This window comes from Centruroides sculpturatus, unplaced genomic scaffold, assembly GCF_000671375.1.
Source record: "Centruroides sculpturatus isolate CEXI.00-Female unplaced genomic scaffold, Cexi_2.0 scaffold1126, whole genome shotgun sequence".
NCBI classification, from domain to species: Eukaryota; Metazoa; Arthropoda; class Arachnida; order Scorpiones; family Buthidae; genus Centruroides; species Centruroides sculpturatus.
Genome location: NW_019385768.1, coordinates 109,013 through 127,826, shown reverse-complemented (window position 1 = coordinate 127,826; position 18,814 = coordinate 109,013). Strand labels below are relative to the sequence as shown.

Genomic DNA, 18,814 nt, shown 5'->3' with positions numbered 1-18,814 from the left:
GCTCATTATAATATGTTTATTTATCCAAATAAAATCATGGATATTTAGTACATTACAAGTGGAAGGAAAAAGAAAAAAAAAGAGATTAGTACAGTTATTATTAAATTTACAATAAATAAAATTATATTCTCAATTTTTAATAAGCAATAATAAAAAGAAAACAATTCTGGTATAATCAATTTTATAAATAGGAATATCATACACCAACCTTTTCACTTTACAGCACTTACTTTCAAAACATCTCATCCAAACTTTTCAAAACTGAGATAATTCTTTTGGATTCATAAATGGTTTTTCCTTTTATTTCTGCTTTTCTTGTTTCAAAATGTATAAACCATGAAAAATTTCTTTCAAATATGAGTTTGCAATCATAGATATAATCCAGAGGACAAAAATGGAACACCCAAATAAATATATTAAAAATTACATACAATAGATAGTTATTACAGTACCATTTATTTTTTTGTGATAATTTGCAACCTTTTTGAATAACTACTATAACAACTTTTGTTTTTGATACATTTATCTCTAGTTATAATCATTATAATCCCTCAATAATTTGTTAAAGTATTTATTTTCTTCTTCAAGGAAACTGCAGCATCAACTAAAATAACTACATCATCTGAATATATCAACACGAGTTTCCTTATTCTCAGAACTTTGTAAGTTAGACAAACCAGACTTATTCAATCAATTTATAAGCTCATTAACATATAACAAAAAGAAAATAGGACTTAATACTTCAATTTTCAGCATTCCACTATGTAAAACATTTCTGTACTACTTTTCACAGTTTTTATTCTGGTAGAAATCTTCTTATAAACATCTACTAATAATCTCAACAAAATTTTTCTCTCAGATAATCAAGTGTCTACTGTATTCATTAATGAATAATTATCAATTAAATTGTACTATCATATTACATAAACTAAATTTATTTCAGAACTTTTTTTAAAACCTGAATTAAAGTTTCAACAATTTAAACCCAAAAATACATAAGTTGAAATATAAAAGAATGCAAATGCAGTATTTCACTTACCTGATTTACAATCTATTAATTTAAAATTTCATACTTCTGTTTTCTTATATATTATTGATATATGTACAGCTTTCACTTTTTTAATTAAACTGGAAAAAAATGAGAAGAATATATCAATTTGTAATTTAGCTTTAATTTTATATATATAATTAATGTACACATTTTATTTATTATACAGTAGGATTCAAAGGTCTCCTTTATAGGCAAAGACTTTGCCTTATTACAGTTATATAAAAGCCATTTAATCAAATGCATAAATGAATGCTTTCTTCCCAATCTTGACAAATAGGAATACAGGTTAACATGTCTAAATGTTGTGTCCTGACTTATAATCAAAAGATAGATACTTGTAATACATGTGCCATGTATCAATACTTTTGATCACTTCTTAATTATAAACTTATTATTTAATATAATCATTTAATTATTATTGAAGAATTCCAAACAAAAACATTGAAGAAATGACAAATATTTCATTTCACTTATCGATAAAAAATATTCATTGACCATTGTCAATGCAGAGTTAATGTTAAAAGAACGTTTACTTGGCTCTCCAATTTTAGGTGCATGAGCAAAGATTATGAGCATTCTCCTCTCATTTCAAAAACTAATATTTCCTTTAATATGATTACCATTATGCTTGCTTAAAGTAATAAATATATTAGTAGACATGAAACACAAATTTTATACTGTTTTGTGTTTTTATTTGTTTCTTAAAAAACTAAAAAAAAAAAAAAAAAAAACAAAACATAATAGAAAATTTAAAACATTTATAAATTTATAATTTATATTAAACACCTCTTATTTTAATTCCTTAATGAATTTGTAAGAAAAATAATGAATAAAAGTTTATGTTTTACAAAGTCAAATTAGAAAATTAAAGATAAATGTTTTTGAAACTTTCTTTGTTGTGCAATTAAATCAGAGCATAAACCTTTATAATAATATAAATATACAAATAATCAAGTTGATGTAATATATTTAGACCTATCAAAGTTTTTGATACAGTTCCTTATAGTCAATTAGTACAGAAATTGAGATATCTTGAACTACATGATTATACAGTTGCATGGTTTTCATCATATTTAAAGGATCAAATTGTAATTACACAAGTAAAATGGGAGAATTATCTTTTGAAAATATTTCAGCTTTGTAGAGGAATTATGCAAGATTCTCAGTTAGGACCACTTTTGTTTATTATATATGTATATAAATTATCTTTTCCAGGCTGTTAGGCAGGTATCTGTCTCAGCATGTGCAGATGACTTAAAGTTATATAAAGAAATTACAATGATGCAGGATGTAAAAGTTTTGCAGAGGGCTCTTGAAAGTGTAAATGACTAGCTGAAATTGTTTCAGTGTGAATTATAAGAAGTGTAATGCAATAGAAAGGTTGCGGCCAATGTTTTCATCAAGAAAAACATGAACATCAGATGTTCAGTGCCGCCTTCCTGTAAGCCTAGAAGTTTGAAACGTCAGTGGAATCATGCTCGATGTTCCAAATGCCATTGTCAAACTTCTAGGCTTACAGGAAGGCAGTCCGAATGTCCGATGTTCATGCTTTCATGATGAAAACATCAGCCACAACATCTGTATTGACACTGCCAAGTTATATTTTCAGATTTTTTGCAGTTTACTACATACAGGGATATAAGGTATCCAAAGTTGAGAATATTAGAGATCTAGGGATGTATTATGATACTAGATTTTCTTTTACAATGCATGTGGAAAAGATAACTACAACTGCTATTAGAACTTTAGGAATGAGTTTTAGATTTTTTAGACAGTGTCTGGAAATAAATGTATTAAAATCTTTGCATTCAGCTCTTGTTTGTTCAAAGATTTTATTTACAGTAGTGATCTGGAATACACAACTGATGACAATTGAACATAGAGTAGAAACAGTTAATAACCATATTACCAAGATATTATAGAAGAAAATTTCTATTAAATCAAGAAGAGGCTAAAATGTATTTTCCTCCTATAATGACACTTTGTTGTATCCAATGTATGCAGTTTTTAAGGTCTCTGTTACAATCTGAAATTGAAGGTCCTGCTTTGTTAAAACAATTACATCTGCAAATGCCTATCTACTAGAAACTATTGTAGATTTAAAATTCTTTTGAATAAATCTGATACTGCTCAAAATATATCTGTTCATAAACTTGCAATACTTGATAATCACTTTAAAAGGCAAGTAAATTTGTTCAGTTCTAAGTGACAGTTTGGGCAGTCACTGATCAAGATATTTAACATTGAACGTTAAAATTAATGTGCAAATTGTTCTTACATGTTCAGTATGTTTTACATTTTTCAATTTTTACATATTTTTTATGTTAAACAGACCCATAATTGGGATTCCTGTAGGTCGATTTCATAAATAAATAAATCTTTATGTTATAGGGGATGCATATGATTTTCCAAGGAAACATAGGGAATATATATTATGTATTTCCTGTATTTCATGGAATTTTTTTCTATTGATCAAGAAGTTTTGATAAATATGTGTTAGAAAAATTTTAAGTTATTAAATAGTTTGGAATATAATATAGTTTGTTTATTCTTTGTCCAAAAAAAAAAAATTAATAAAATAATTTGAATTACAGTAATTTCTAACAGCTTTTATATTTGTGTAATATTTATCTCAACAAGTCAAACTGTGAAAAGTTGTTTTTAAGTAATAGAATTTATTTTTATTAAATTTTTATATAGTAAAAAATGTCAAACATAATTTGGATGAGAAAATTATACTTATCATGCTTTCATTCCTATAGAAACCACCACTTGGTGTCCGTATGCAGCTTCAACTATAAGTAGATTGAGTAACAACACCAAACGATCGCCTAATTTATCGGGCTATAATATGGCTATTTTAAATGATTGGAACTAAGTAATTTGACATTAGAGGTAGGCGTTAGGCGCCATCTCTTAATTAAATTAATAATTAAATAAATAATAATTAAATAAATAAATTTAGAACATTCTGGAATAAAAGAACTGGCCCGGGGCGGGGCTTGAACCCGCAACCTGTGCTATGAGTTGATGTTTTTATATAGTAGACTGAGTGATGTTGGAATGTGCTAGAGCAGGGGGTCTCAAACTAAATGCAGCAAAGGGCCAGTCAAATACATGTATATCAAACATGGGCCATATTCAATATTACTCAGTAAACAAGAACATACTGTAATTAAACAAAAGGTTTTAACAAAGGCCCTTTTGTTGCCAGGCCATTACAACTTACGTAAACAGTTACATGTTTGAATTTTTTCTGTTCTAATCCCTGCAAGATGTTAGAAACATTGATTTTTAGAAAAGAAATCATTGTGGGCCAGATATAAAGCTTTAATGGGCTGTATTTGGCCTGCGGGCTGCCAGTTTGCAATCCTTGTGCTAGTGTAACAAGAGTCATCGCATGCAGTATCAGCATTCCTTCCTTTCATATTTTTCTTGGAAAAACTACATAAACAGCAAATGATTAGAATGCTAGGATGTTCAAAAGCATTTTCAGGAAAGGTACTGAAGTGCCTACAAAAATTCAAACACACATACATGTACAGTATGCATTAAAATATCACTGGATGACTCAGATGACCTGCACACCCAATCCTGGGCTAATGACATGGACAGGTGCACCAAAATCATTCATAAATTACTTGAAATGTTCAATAACAAATCACAAGGAGCATGATGAGGATTAAAGGCATACAAACTTCATAAATTTGTCTAAGAATACTAACAGTTCCTTATTATATTGTGAACTAACAATAAATGGACCATGCAAGTCTAAATTTCTTATAATATTTGAAAAAAAGATCAATTTAATATTCACAAAATTTTTATTATTTATTTTATGGATGGATTATAATTATGGAAAGATTGTCTAGAATTTTGCCTAAAATGCTCTGTATATTTTAATAAATGGTCCCTTTTTAAATATCAAATCTTTAGTATGGATTATTGTCTTTAATTAAACCATATTTACGTCTTATTTCATCTGTTTTTGCTTGTCGTTCTTTTTTTTTCTTGTGCCCGAGCTTTTCGTTCTTCACGTTCCTTTTCCCATTTTGCTTGCTATCTTGCCCATTTATCTCTTCCTTGTTTCCGACAACAGCAGTAACAACAAACAATAATTCCAATAATTAAAACCCCACCAATGACACTCATTGTTATTATCAAAGTCTGAAAGTTAACCAAGCACGTTCCCCAGGCAATATCTCCCATTGAGCCACATTCATCATATCTAGGAACAAGGTATTTATATGGATAAACACTACACTTTTTTGTTTTTTGGCAATAATAACACTGCGAACCTCTTGATATGCATTCGCCACATGTAATATTACTTCCATCACAAACTTGCTTGATGCTCTTAATTGTTGTTTCGGGAGTGACTGAAGTTGTTATTACTGAAGATGTTGAACTTTCCGGCATTGTAATAGTATTGAGTGAAGTAGAATTTTTTTTCACTTCAGAATCCGATTGACATAAGGTAATGGTAAATAGAAACACGCTTAGCAAGAAATGCAGTACCCACTCATTCCATGTTTGGCATTGACTCTTAGTTTAATGTTAATCACAGATAGGCAATCACTGTTGGTTAATCTACTTAAACTAGCAACATATTTGAAGTGTGTCATTTGGATTTTGGAGGCTATCACACTGATTTGAAGACTGCCACATCACTTTCCTTTTCACAAAATTGGTCTAAACTAGCTGAAGTATCTGACATGTCTGAATTATTAGCATGGATACCATTGCATTTGCATGTTGCTGCAGGTAAAAATATACCATTTATGTTAATAAATAAAGTTATTTACTTTGAGAAACACTAGGTGGAAACAAAGTTACTGCTTTCTTCACTTGTCATTTTAAAATTGTTCTCACTTTCCTAGATAAATATATTCTCACTATAAAGTTTTCAGGAAAACAGCAAAAGATAAATCTTGCTCAAAGTGATTGTAACCACAACTATTTTTCTATGCAGAAATGTAAAATTTATCTGAGTTTCAAATCTTGCAAAACAAACTGATAATATTGATAAATTCAAGTTGATATATTATAATCTTTGAATATCCCACTTCTGAAATGTAATGCCACATATATTTTAGCTATATTCTTTGTTGTTTTTAAGTTAAATTTTCTACATTATATGCTTAATAATTTTTAAATATGTAAAAATTTTGTATTATTTACTACTTATGTTCTATATTTCCTCAAGGAAGTCAAAAATATTAGTATGTAATAAAATTACTTTTCTGGACATATAAAGATGTTGATTTAAGCATTTAAGCATTTTTTAAACAAAAAAATATAGAAATTAGTTATTCCCAATGTTAAACTATCTCAGTTTAATAAAGAAATGGAAGAAAAACAATTTATATTGAAACTTTATCTACTCATTTGTTGAAATTTGAAATTATCAGGGAATCTGTTTCAAGTGTAACATAGTCTATATTCTCACATAGATAATGTATTTAAGTAAAGGCCTTAATACATAACTAAAAAATAATTTTATTATTATAATTTAAAATAATTTTAGCAACATTTTTAATTATCCAATATTTAAACAGCAATATAGTTATGTCAACTTATTTTAAAAGTGCTATAATCACTACCTGAAAATCTTGAGATGCCTTACATTAGCAACTAACAGATCTAGATATTCATTTATTGGTACTTGAAACTTATTAGAAAATGGCATTTCTAAATAAATCAAACTTATTCAGTCTCATATTTCTAACATGTTTATATTTTAATTTTTAAAATACAAGACTTTTTATATTAATATTTGAAACAGTTATTTATAATTAAAAAGTGATTTTCATTTGATAGTAAAAAAATGTTTAATTTAACATATAAATTTGATAACTGATTAATAGTAAATGAAAAATTGAAGCTGTAAAGCAGATATTGAATAAAACCAGATAAAAAATTGATACTGATTTTAAGATATCTTTAGCTAAATGAAAACACTTACACCTTAAGTTATTAATCATGAAAATTTAATAAAAACAAATATTTTCAGCTTTAAAAGACTGAAAATATCTACTTGAATGTAATTCAAATATTTAAATCTTCTTTTTTGAATTAATCTTCTCTTTTGGAATACTCTATTTTAGATGTTATTCAAGTTGTTGTTTTGGTTAATCATTCCATCTTGTATTATAGCCAATGTTCTGAAATTTGTGGCAATAATCAGTTTTATGCCTATTGTTATTCAGAGAGTTTTGGTTGAGGCATTTTTGGGCACTTTTTATTAACTTTGGTTTTTGCTTGAATTTGAAGAAAGCCTTTAAATTTAGCCATAAACATTTGTTTTTATTAAATTTTCATGTGCTGAAAACTTAAATGAGTCAGTGTATATGTTTAACTACTGTTCTAGTTACTTATACTTAGCCATCTTTAGCATAGATGTAAATCAAATGCAGGATAATAAAATAGAATATTTACAAAGTTAGAGAGTAATTTTTAAAATATAGAAAACAGAAATAATAGCAGAACATGTAATTTAAATTCATAAAATAAAATAAAATTAAATTAAATTAAAATGAATTATAACTTGTCTGTCCAGATAAAATCTTTTAACTCAATTTTCACCATTTCCCAATTTAATGATAATTCAGTGTTCCATATATAAAACTAGAGTAGAAAATAAAAAAAAATATTTTTAGAAAATTTTAAAGAAATGCTTTTTATTCACATAAATGCACTAAAAAGATAAAAGGTTCCTATCTTATATATGTTTTAGATTTATAAGAATTTTGTAAATGTTACATTTCATTATTATGCGGTTGATTAAACCATGCTGAAGAACATATGCAATTGATTATTATGCTAAATATGGCTTGACAGAAGTAAAAATGTTTTATTAACAACTTGATTAATACATATTAATCAAGCAGTGTTTTTATTTTATTAATATATTTAATTTTCTTTTTAGTAGTTTTAGTTTGTAAAAGCATTGGCTACTAAATAATTGTTTATAATGATATGAAATTGTTTTACATTATCATTTGTTTCAATACATTCTATTTGGAAATATCTTTAGAATCTATTTCAATTTGTTATAAATATTATTTACAATAAATTATTGTTTCTTTAGATCATTTTTATGATTAACTGATATGACAGCTGTCTAAAGACAACTGTCATATCAGTTAATCATATGACAGTGTCATCAACTGTCATATATCATATATCAGTTAATCAACTGTCAAGTTGTCTAAAGACAGTCATCTAAGACAAATGTGATGTCAGTCATATTCATTAATCATTATGTTCTATGCTCACCTAAAGTTATGCTAAATAAATACTATTTTCTTTGATTGTAATTTGTTTTATGGTTACTAAGAGGACTAGATTATTTTCATTTACAACTTGGTAAGATTTTATCTCTACCATAAACTATCAGTACTCTAAAATTGTGTAGGACATCACTATATGAGCAAAAAGCTAAAAGGAACCTCAAATCCACGAGTCCAAGAGTAATCGATTAGAAAACACATCCTCCGAAACTTTCTTCTTCACTGCCAAATGACGATTGGAAAAACTGAAAAAGGAAAGCATAATAAAAATTAGAATAGTATCCTAAAGTATTCAAAATTAGTGTTTATAATATAAATGTATTACCAAGTTTAAGGTTATTTGCAGATATATTTGCACAAAGCACACACCGAACAGTTCACACTTAGGAAAATTAAACTGTTTACTAAATATACATAATATACAGATTATAAAGTTCTGTACCATCTATTGAACAGTAAAAGTAACTTAAAAACAGATTAATTTTTAAGTTTATCTGGCCAAAATGGGAAAAATATAAGAAAAACTTTTAAGTAGAGTATCTTATCAAATTGTTCCTGGACCTATTGTTCTTTTCAATCTCTTTTGTCCATACAGGGATGATATACAATAGTACTAGAACCATATTGCCAATCCAAAATGTACTGGAATATTTTGTACAAATGCAGTAATATCAATCTGTCAAAGTTATATACTGTATCTGTCTATAAGAGTAAAGTAAAAATACATTTCCAGCTAAGACCATTGAAATATAGCCTCTTTTATGAATACATGTAGTCTAACTGGAAACAGTTTAAGCAGAACATCTCGCAAAAGATCATTCTTGCACTTATTGTTTCTTATTCATATAAAAATGGTCTAAAACCCTCAACGAGTACTCTGAGGACTGTAGATCATTTTTATACAAACAAAAACCAGTCTATAGAAGAGCTAAAAATCTTATCTATAATTTCATATTAATTGGATGCTATTACTCAAATTCTCTTCTCTCAAATATTCCTAAATATTTTGTAACCAATATATTTTGGAAATTTTTCACATTTGACCCTATTATAGAAAAAAATTTTATTAAACAAACAAAAAAAACCTAATAATAATAAATATGAATGAATGATAAATCCTTTCATATTATATAATCAAAATAAGAATTTTCTTATAAAATTTCATATACATTCACTTTTCCACATATTAAACATATAAATATTGTGATTAATGATAACAAATTATGACGTAACACAATCTGCTTTGTATTATAATGAAACATATGTTATTGGTAAATGCGATCATTAATACATTCGTTCAATTATAACAATATCTATCAATTTAAAAAAAAATTAATTGCCATTTATTGGCTTATAATATACAGATGCGTTGTGTGACGTATTAGGATAAAATTATTTCGTTTTCACTGTTCACGAGGCACAGCGTGAAATGGGATTTAATGGACATTTTTTCAACATTTAACAAATAATAAGAACTTTAAAATATTATTTTCATATTCTATTTATTTAAAAAGTAATTTAAATTCTTAATTAGTTTATACAGCATTTCGAACGTGAAACGTAAGTAATTGTAAGGTGGTAATATCGATTTCTTTACCGAATTATATTTGTTTATAATAAAATTTTAAAGGATTCGAACTTATTCACGTAATAAAACATTCAAATAAATAGAACTTTACGTATTTAATGAATGTTTTATGTAAAAACTAAAATAAAATAAAAAAAAAATCTTAAAGGAAAATAAGCGTTAAAACTTACCTGATTACGTAAATGATTCATTGATAATTTTTATAATTTGTTTAGGCTTATTATTTAAAAGTTAATTATATCATTTATATCGTATATTAAGTTTTAACAATCCTCTAATTGATACTATCCTGCTATCTAATGGATGCTACCCTGCTGTATAATACAAAGATGGCTAAATTCGGACCGAACTTCTTCTTCGTGTTGTTGCGTTGTCGTCGTCAAATAAACCCCGACGCGTTTACTTTTCCGAAGAGAAAAAATATGTTATTTCCAAATTGTGAATTGTAATATTAATTAATATCTTATAATTATTAAAAATTGCTGACAGATAGGAATTTAAAATAAGCGATTATAATGTGTTTTAATCCAATGTATCCTAATCAGGAATGTAGGCGAGAAGAATGCCAACCGCAGTGCAACGTCATTTGTATTACTGCGCTCGATTAATGGCGGCCTTGTATCCCTTATAAATAAATCAATTAGGTTAAAAATAAATGGAGTGATCCGATACATTCACTAAATTTATTAAATTAAGAAGTTAATAAATAAATTTTTTTCCCTAATGTTTAATTTTACAAAAGTATATTAGATGAATAAAAATTATATATGAAGATTTCATTACAAGAAAAATAAATTCGTATTTGTATTTGCTAAATATGCTATAAGGTGCCCGTTTATTTTAAAAATATGAAAATAATAATAAATTTGAAATTAATACAGTCTAAAATAATGTGAAATTAGAAAACTCAATAATTTGATGTTGCAATAATGGCATGTTAATAAATATATTTAAATATTGTATATAAACCATTAGAATGGGTTCAATATTGGGCAAGTCATATTTTTCTATATTCGCACAGTTAAAATTAGATATTGAAGAATCTATATGTAATTTTGTGCATATTGTGCAATATACAGTATATTGAATGTGACTACTTTCTTTAATTCAAGAGAAACATTTGTGTTACAAATTATTTCAAACTGGGATTTATTTCAATTAAGTTAGTATAGAGCAGTGGTTCTCAGACTTTTTGAAGTCTGGGCGCATTTAAAAGCCTACTAATAATTGTAGGGCACTGTATACAAATTTATGAGAAATATGTTATAATAATTAAGTCAAGTATTAAAGAAAAAAAAATATATATATATATATAGCCTATATATTTTTGAAAGATCGNATATATATATAAAGTCTAAGTGTGCTTTTATGGTAATTAAACGAAATAAATATGACTAAATTAAATTTATTCTGACATTAAAAAACATTTTTATGTTATTACATTTTATTGAGTTATGCTTTTTAGAATTCGCAAAAAAAGGGGTTAAAAAATAAAAAAAAAAACGAAAAAAAGTTATCTTTATATATAGATACATTTTTAGTAAGATTTAGTAAATTCGGCAGAATGGCCCGAATGTGTTAAGTTTTTTCATATTTGTGTTTATGAGAAACATGAGCCTGATGTGTCCTAGCGATTTCTTCAATGTTTCGGCTTATATTTGAAAGGCAAACTCTCATTTCTTCGTCAGTACATTGATGAAAATTCCTCTTTTTTAGTCTTAATTGTGTTGAGGGTAGAAAATCCTAATTGACATAAATAGGATATTGAAAATTGTAGTAAAATGTTTAAAGCTTTTTTAGATATTGCCACATATTCTTCTTTTATAGAAATCTAAAAGGCTTCAAGAGACAATTCCTTATGTTTAATAATCAATCCACGATCAGTGGATGTAGCTGCCAGTTCTTCTGTTAATAGAGAGGTTGAGGCCGAAGTTTTCAACGCGAAAACGTAAACGTCGAATGTTGAGCGCCGCCATCTTGTAAGTTTGACAGTGGTATTTGGAACGTCATTGGAATCATGCTCAACATTATTACTGCATACATTTTTCTCGATATTAGAAGACATTTCTATAATACGCCTGTGAAATGTATCGTTGGACAGAGGAATCTTGCTTATTTTCATTGCTGCTTCATTTCCTAGCATTGTCATGATCATTTTTTGCATGCAGGCAAAATAAGTGACTCACCTAAACTATGAGTTTTAATATTTTTTGCTATCAGTTCTGAGACTTGATAAGAAGCGATTTGAGCTTTATCAGAAACAGTCATTATACTTTTAAAAGAATTTACTGCTTTTGTTTGCTGTTCAGAAAATCTCTTGAAAAAACTTACAGATTTATCTTATAAATTAGAGTGTATAGTTTTAAAATGTTAACTCAATTTACTAGGAAGCAATGATTCATTTGCCATTTTACATCCACATAGCGGTAAAGGATGATCTTCACTTCCGGTCCAAGTGAAACCAAAGCTTAAACTTTCATTATATTTATGAGTAGGTCGCGATTTTTCTTTCTTACTTGCATTTAACTTTTGCTCACTTCCAGAATCGGATTCTTCAATATTACGCTTCTTTTTGACAAATCTATCCATTTTACTTGGGTGTATTTATCTAAAAATAATATAATCATGCGTTAATAATAAATATAATAATGTGTTAACAAAAAGAGCGGTATTTCCGTAATGAAATGGTATAAAAGATTAACTATATTTACTTTTATATCTGTGCACATATTTCTCTAGAATACCACAGGGCACACCAGTGCGCCCTGGCGCACACTTTGAGAACCACTGGTATAGAGCAATGGTTTCCAAACTTATTATGCCCGCAGATCCCTTTTCATACCAAAAACCTGACCACGAATCTCTTAAGTGAAATAACTCTACAAAACTACATAATAGCAAAATTACAAATTTAATTTTGATGTCGTGAATGGTGATGGTAAAAATAAAGTATAAATAAAACATTTTGATATTTAAAGTAATATTTATTGAAATTACTAGCTAAAGCTTGCCCGTTCTTGAAAATCGGGTATAATATAGTGAAAAAAATGTATAATTTATTTCTAATTCGGTTATAAATTACATTACAAAAATATAAAATTTATTATTTATGTATCTATTCTTTGTGGTATGATATAGTTTAATAAAGACTACCAATTTATTTATTAAGTTACTATTTATTTTTAACTTTCATAATAATGAAAATAGGTCACAATTATTTTACTTTTTATTAAACCTTTTGCGGATCCCCTGACGTTATCCAAGCATCCACAAATTAATTTTATTTTTTCACGAACCCCATTGGCGGTTCCAAGGACACCCAGGGGTCCATAGGAACCATTTTGAGAAACATTGGTATAGAATAAATGATTACAAGTAAACAAATGTGATAATTCGCGGCTCATACTCGCATTTGACGAGTAAATCGCCGATTTTTTACTCAATTCGACTCGCTGTTTTCAACACTGAAAGTCAATTTCGACTCGTAGAACATTCCCAATAAAATTGACTTTTGTTTATTTGTATTATCTTCAATTTCGTTTTGACGAATTTTAAACCAACACGACTATCTCCAATTTTATCTCAATTTACCATTTTTTAGACATTACTTTCCAAATCTTCGTGTGAGAATTTCAAAAGGCGAGTTGACGTCACGAACTCTGTAACGTCGATTCCAGGAAAAGTCTTTTGCGAATAAAAATAAGTACAATATTACGAATTCAACATTACCAGCTTCTTATGATGCGGAAAAACAATAGAAGACTCGCACTTCTTTTTTATACTTTATAATTCTTCTGTTTTAGAAAGTAAGTGTTCACAAGATACTGATGTTGCTGTTACACACAAACGTTTTTTCCATGTGTTAATTAAGAAAAAGATACTAAATTATAAATTTTCTTCTATAAACAAGCATTCACTATTATCAGGACTTATTATACTGGATTAATAGACAATACAGAGTTTCACAGATAACAATTTTTATTTAATATACCTGTTTAATATTATTTAATAACAGGTATATTAAATAAAAATTGTTTTCTGTGAAACTCTGTATTGTCTGTTAAGCCAGTATAATAAGTCCTGATAATAGTGAATGCTTGTTTATAGAAGAAAATTTATAATTTAGTAAGAAAAAGACATTGAGGCATTTTAATTAAAAGAAAAAGATACGTTTGTTTTCTACTTTTCCATCATTCCATAGGATTTTGATTTTTTGGCAATAATGATTCTTGAATGTATCTATCTGTTTCAATTATTGATTTCGATACGGAATTCGAAGGTTGGACTTCTTTCACTCTGGCAGGGCCCGCTCTAGGGGCGCCATTTTGGCTGTGTGAGAAAAATATTGATGTGTTAAATACTCAATTAATAGAAAATTTCACGTATCGATTTTTTCGTTCTCTAAAAATTTACAGTGCGTATCGTATTTATATTGTTTATGTCTAAAAGCTAAAAATATTTACACTATTATTGAAAAATTAACGCAGAATTTGTAAAGGACGTTGCTTGAACTTATTTGAACATGCATATACTTCTCCGAACAGAATAGCATTAGCACGCGAGCAGAGCGCTGCTTCAGCTTGTATTTGAACCAGGGCTGTGGAGTCGGAGTCGTGGAGTTTTGGCGTTTTAGCCGGAGTCGTAGTCGTCAAAAAATCCGCCGACTCCGATTCCTTTTTACTTACCAACTTGTTATGTATATAAGACGGAAAAGTATTGGAATCGTGTCAAATTTGATCCTCTAAGTTTTTTGCAAATCTTTTTTTTTTTTTTTTGCAAATCTACACATTTGGAGACCTCCCGAACCCCTCAAAAAAGTCAATAAAGGGAAAAAATTGTGCGCGCGTGTGTGTTGGCGTCTAATTTGTTTAATTTCTTTATTTTCTGTTTTGAGATATTAAACAATATCTCAGAATGGGTAAAGTTTAAGAAACGAAATGTGGCACCGTGGCTCGCGTATAAAGGGTTATTAATACTATTAAATTTTGGTTCTTAATTAAAGATCGACAGGGTAAAGACATAAAAGTGGTCTTAATGAATATTTTACTCGTTATTAGCGTTCAAAATTTTAAAAAATAAAATAAAACTCGTCTCTATCCTCAAAGTAAGCTTTTTTGCCATTTTATAATAGAGTAGTACAGTAAAACCCGTTAAGATGTTCTCGCCTAAGACGTTAGAATATATATGGGGACACGATTTAGTTCAACCACTTTGACGCTTAATAACTAACTCCTGTGTTAAACCATCCAACTCCGATTCTGACCACCTGACCACAGAAATTATTAGGCTTCAAACAGGGTGAACAAAATCATGCCCCCTCACACACAGTCTAACATCCACACATATAGAAAAAACCTCGTATCTTTTGCATATCTCGAAATTTCAAGGTATCCCGAGTCCAAAAATGTAAAAATTTGGAAGAGGTCATTTTTTGAACGAGCGCTACACTTTCCATCTGTTATATATAACAGCCGGAAAAGTAAAAATTATCGAATACATATTTATATATTACTTAGAGAAGTCTTTTAACTTTGGAATAAAAAGTTTCTACGCTCTATCTTTATTACAACTCTATTTATTGAATCTTTTATTCTGAGGTCACGTGATTAGAGCAGGCCCTACCTTAGGGCAAACGGAGCAGCCGCTCCAGGCGGTAAGTCCTAGGGGGCGCTTCAGTGATAAAGAAAATTAAAGGGTATAAATTAGGGGCAACGAAGAGAGGCGCGATAATAAGATTTCGCTTCATCCTAAAACTTGCCTCGGGCCGGCACTGCACGTGATGACATCAGAATTTTCGAATCTCTTTCGGTAACAAGTCCGCCCCTGGTCGGAGTCGGAGTCGGATGGTAAAAAAAAGTCGGAGTTGGAGCCGGTAGATTTTTACGTGACTCCACAGCCCTGGTTTGAACCTGCATAGACTCGCTTATACTTACCTCTAATTATAAAAGAGCGGTTTCATTACACAATAGCATTATTGTTGCTATTTCGTCGGCAGTGATAACAAGTGGAAATTCATAAAATTTACTTAAGTGCGATTTCTTAATTTTTAAAGGTAAGTACACTGTACATCTATAATTAAGCCATTGTTTAGTTTTGATAGATACAGTACTAGTTTATTGTAAATAGAATCGAAACAATGAAAGCATTTTTAAATAAAATAAATATTTAATTTATCCAAAAAGGCTGTTTATTAAATCAATAAAACATTTTATTAAATTGAATGTATTCTATAGGTATAATCTAATTATATAAAGTTGCTTGTCCTGACTGACTGACTCACTGATTCATCATCGCCCAGAGCAAACCGCTGAACCTAAAGAGGTGAAATTTGGTACACAGTTAGGATACGTCATGAAAACGCACACTAAGAAGGGATTTTTCGAAATTCCCCCCGCGGGGGGAGGGAGAGGATTAAGTCTTAACCGGAAGAACGGCTTCTACTGTACTATTTTAGATGCGATTTTTTGTTTTTATCTGCGTTTTAGTAGGGTACGCCATGAGAATGCACACTAAGAAGGGATTTTTCTAAATTCCCGGGCGGGGGTGAGAGAAAGAGTATTAAGGGTTAACCGGAAGAATGGCTTCTACTGTACTATTTTAGATGCGATTTTTTGTTTCTGGTGGTTATAACTTAATTTCTAAATGTACAATATTTACGTATTACGAATTTTTAACCAAATGTTCGAACCGTTTTAAATTCAAATTTGTTACTACATATTTGTTCGATTATAGAACGATTGCAAACGTTCTAGAAAATTGGTCAGATTGAAAACGTTCGATTGAATTAGAAGATTCTCAGTAATAAGGGGTATGTTTAAAGCAATAATTTTATATATTTAGATTGCTATAAATTACATAATAACTATGGTTGTTGAAATAATAAATATAAATGGTGTTATGACGCTCCACACCATCGTTCCAATTATAAGCGATGAGCTTGTCTCTTTAGAGCAATATCGTTTGTTTTGTATGACACTTAAGTGTCATACAAAACAAACGATATTGTTTGATATTGAACGATATTGAACGAACTTAAGTGATGGCCAGAGAAGTACTGCAGAAATAGTGGCTTACGTGATGAGTCACTGGGATGATTTTTCGATAATGTCTCATGATAGTGATGGAAATAATTATAGCAGTTCTGTCGAATACTTCGACGATATGTCACGATTTCATACTTATGGAGGTTTATGCGAGTTAGTAGCAGCGGGACAAATATTTCTGTTAACTTTCGAAGTTTACTACAATGGCGAGCTGTGTGAGAAATTTGGTGTAAAAGGAAACCCCGTGAAGCGACTGCGTTTTAATTCTATGCAAGACCTGTCTCATGGACATTTTGATGTTTATTTGCCTTATGAACATGAATTGTCAACATCCATTTTTAATTCAGTTAACTCTGATAGAATACCCAGCTTTGAGAAACGTACTAAAAACGTCGAGATAGATTTACGAACACAATTAGAAAAAAAGCTCTTACATGCTGCTACTAAATATCAACAAAAGAATCCAGAAGTTCACAGAGCAGCAGCAGCTAAATACAAAAAAATAATAATAATAATAATAATCCCGAGGTTTATAGAGTAGCAGCAGCTCATTACCAACAAAATCATCCAGAGGTTCACAGAGCAATCGTTCGTAGACATGAGCATAAAAATCAAGGAAAACGAACGGAAAGGCGATTGCTTCCATGGAAGATTAAAACTTTTTCCGGGATGAAATATGACCCAAAGATAGCTTATGAAACTGATAAATTAGTATCCCTGGGCACTATGAGTCATAAATGCGTACACTGTAACGCCCTCAAGTTTAAAGAAGCACCTGGTATGTGCTGTAGTGCCGGTAAAGTGCAGCTTCCAGCTTTTTTGCCTCTACCTGAGCCGCTCAATAGTTTGCTCATGGGCCTGCATCCTGAGCACATTCATTTTATGGACTGCATTAGGAAATATAATGCTTGCTTCCAAATGACTTCTTTTGGAGCAAAACAAGTTATAGAAGACAGATTTATGCCTATTTTCAAAGTGCAGGGTCAGGTGTATCACTTAATTGGTAGTCTCCAACCTTTACCTCAAAAAACCCCTCAATTCTTACAAATTTATTTTGTTGGAGAGGATGAGAGAGAGACAAGTTTAAGATGCAGCATCTTCTCTGATGTGAAAAGAGTCTGATAAAACAATTACAGGTGATGTTGCACTACTATAACCCATACTTAAAAGATTTAAAAACTGCTCTTGAAAAAGTACCTCACAATTGTAAAAACTTAGTTGTAATTCATGCTGATAGGAAACCAGCCAATGCTCATAGAGGACATTTTAATGCACTGACGGCAAGCAAAGTAGCTCTGGTCATAGTTGGACAGCAGTTTGAAAAACGAGATATTGTATTACAAAGTCATGACAACAAATTACAACGTATTAGTGAAGTTCATCGTTCATACGATGCATTGCAATACCCGATACTTTTCTGTTGAGGTGAGGATGGTTAATGGTTACTCCATTGACATCTCCCACATTGACCCGAAAACAAAGTTACCTCTTCGAAAAACCGTTTCTGCAATGAACTTTTATTCTTACCGCATCATGACCAGACAAACAGAAATCAACCATTTATTATATTGTCGATCTCTCTTCAGTCAATACTTAGTTGATATGTATGCAAAAATTGAGACAGAGCGATTAAATTTTATCAGAAACAACCAGGCGCAACTCCGAGTCGATAGTTACATACATCTCAGAGATGCTATAGGAATACAAGATACCGATGTCGCTCAGCTTGGTCAGATGGTAGTGTTTCTGTCATCTTTCACTGGGTCACCATGATATATGCATGAAAAGACTCAAGATGCCATGACATACGTCTGCTATTATGGTCGTCCTGATTTATTCA

The 18,814-nt window shown here is 29.6% G+C and overlaps 2 long non-coding RNA genes across 2 annotated transcripts in view; one reads left to right on the top strand and one right to left on the bottom strand.

The window, feature by feature from the left end:
• Positions 1 to 829: 829 nt before the first annotated feature.
• On the bottom strand, positions 830 to 11,129 carry LOC111641945. Its single transcript, XR_002759498.1, has 3 exons — positions 10,102 to 11,129; positions 8,503 to 8,588; positions 830 to 1,128 (listed from the first exon to the last, which is right to left on the bottom strand). It is a non-coding gene; the product is annotated as an uncharacterized LOC111641945 (long non-coding RNA).
• LOC111641946 overlaps positions 9,529 to 18,814 on the top strand; it is a 24,059-nt gene continuing 14,773 nt past the window's right edge. Inside the window, exon 1 of the long non-coding RNA XR_002759499.1 lies at positions 9,529 to 9,903. This is a non-coding gene — a long non-coding RNA (uncharacterized LOC111641946). The remainder of the gene's footprint in view (positions 9,904 to 18,814) is intronic.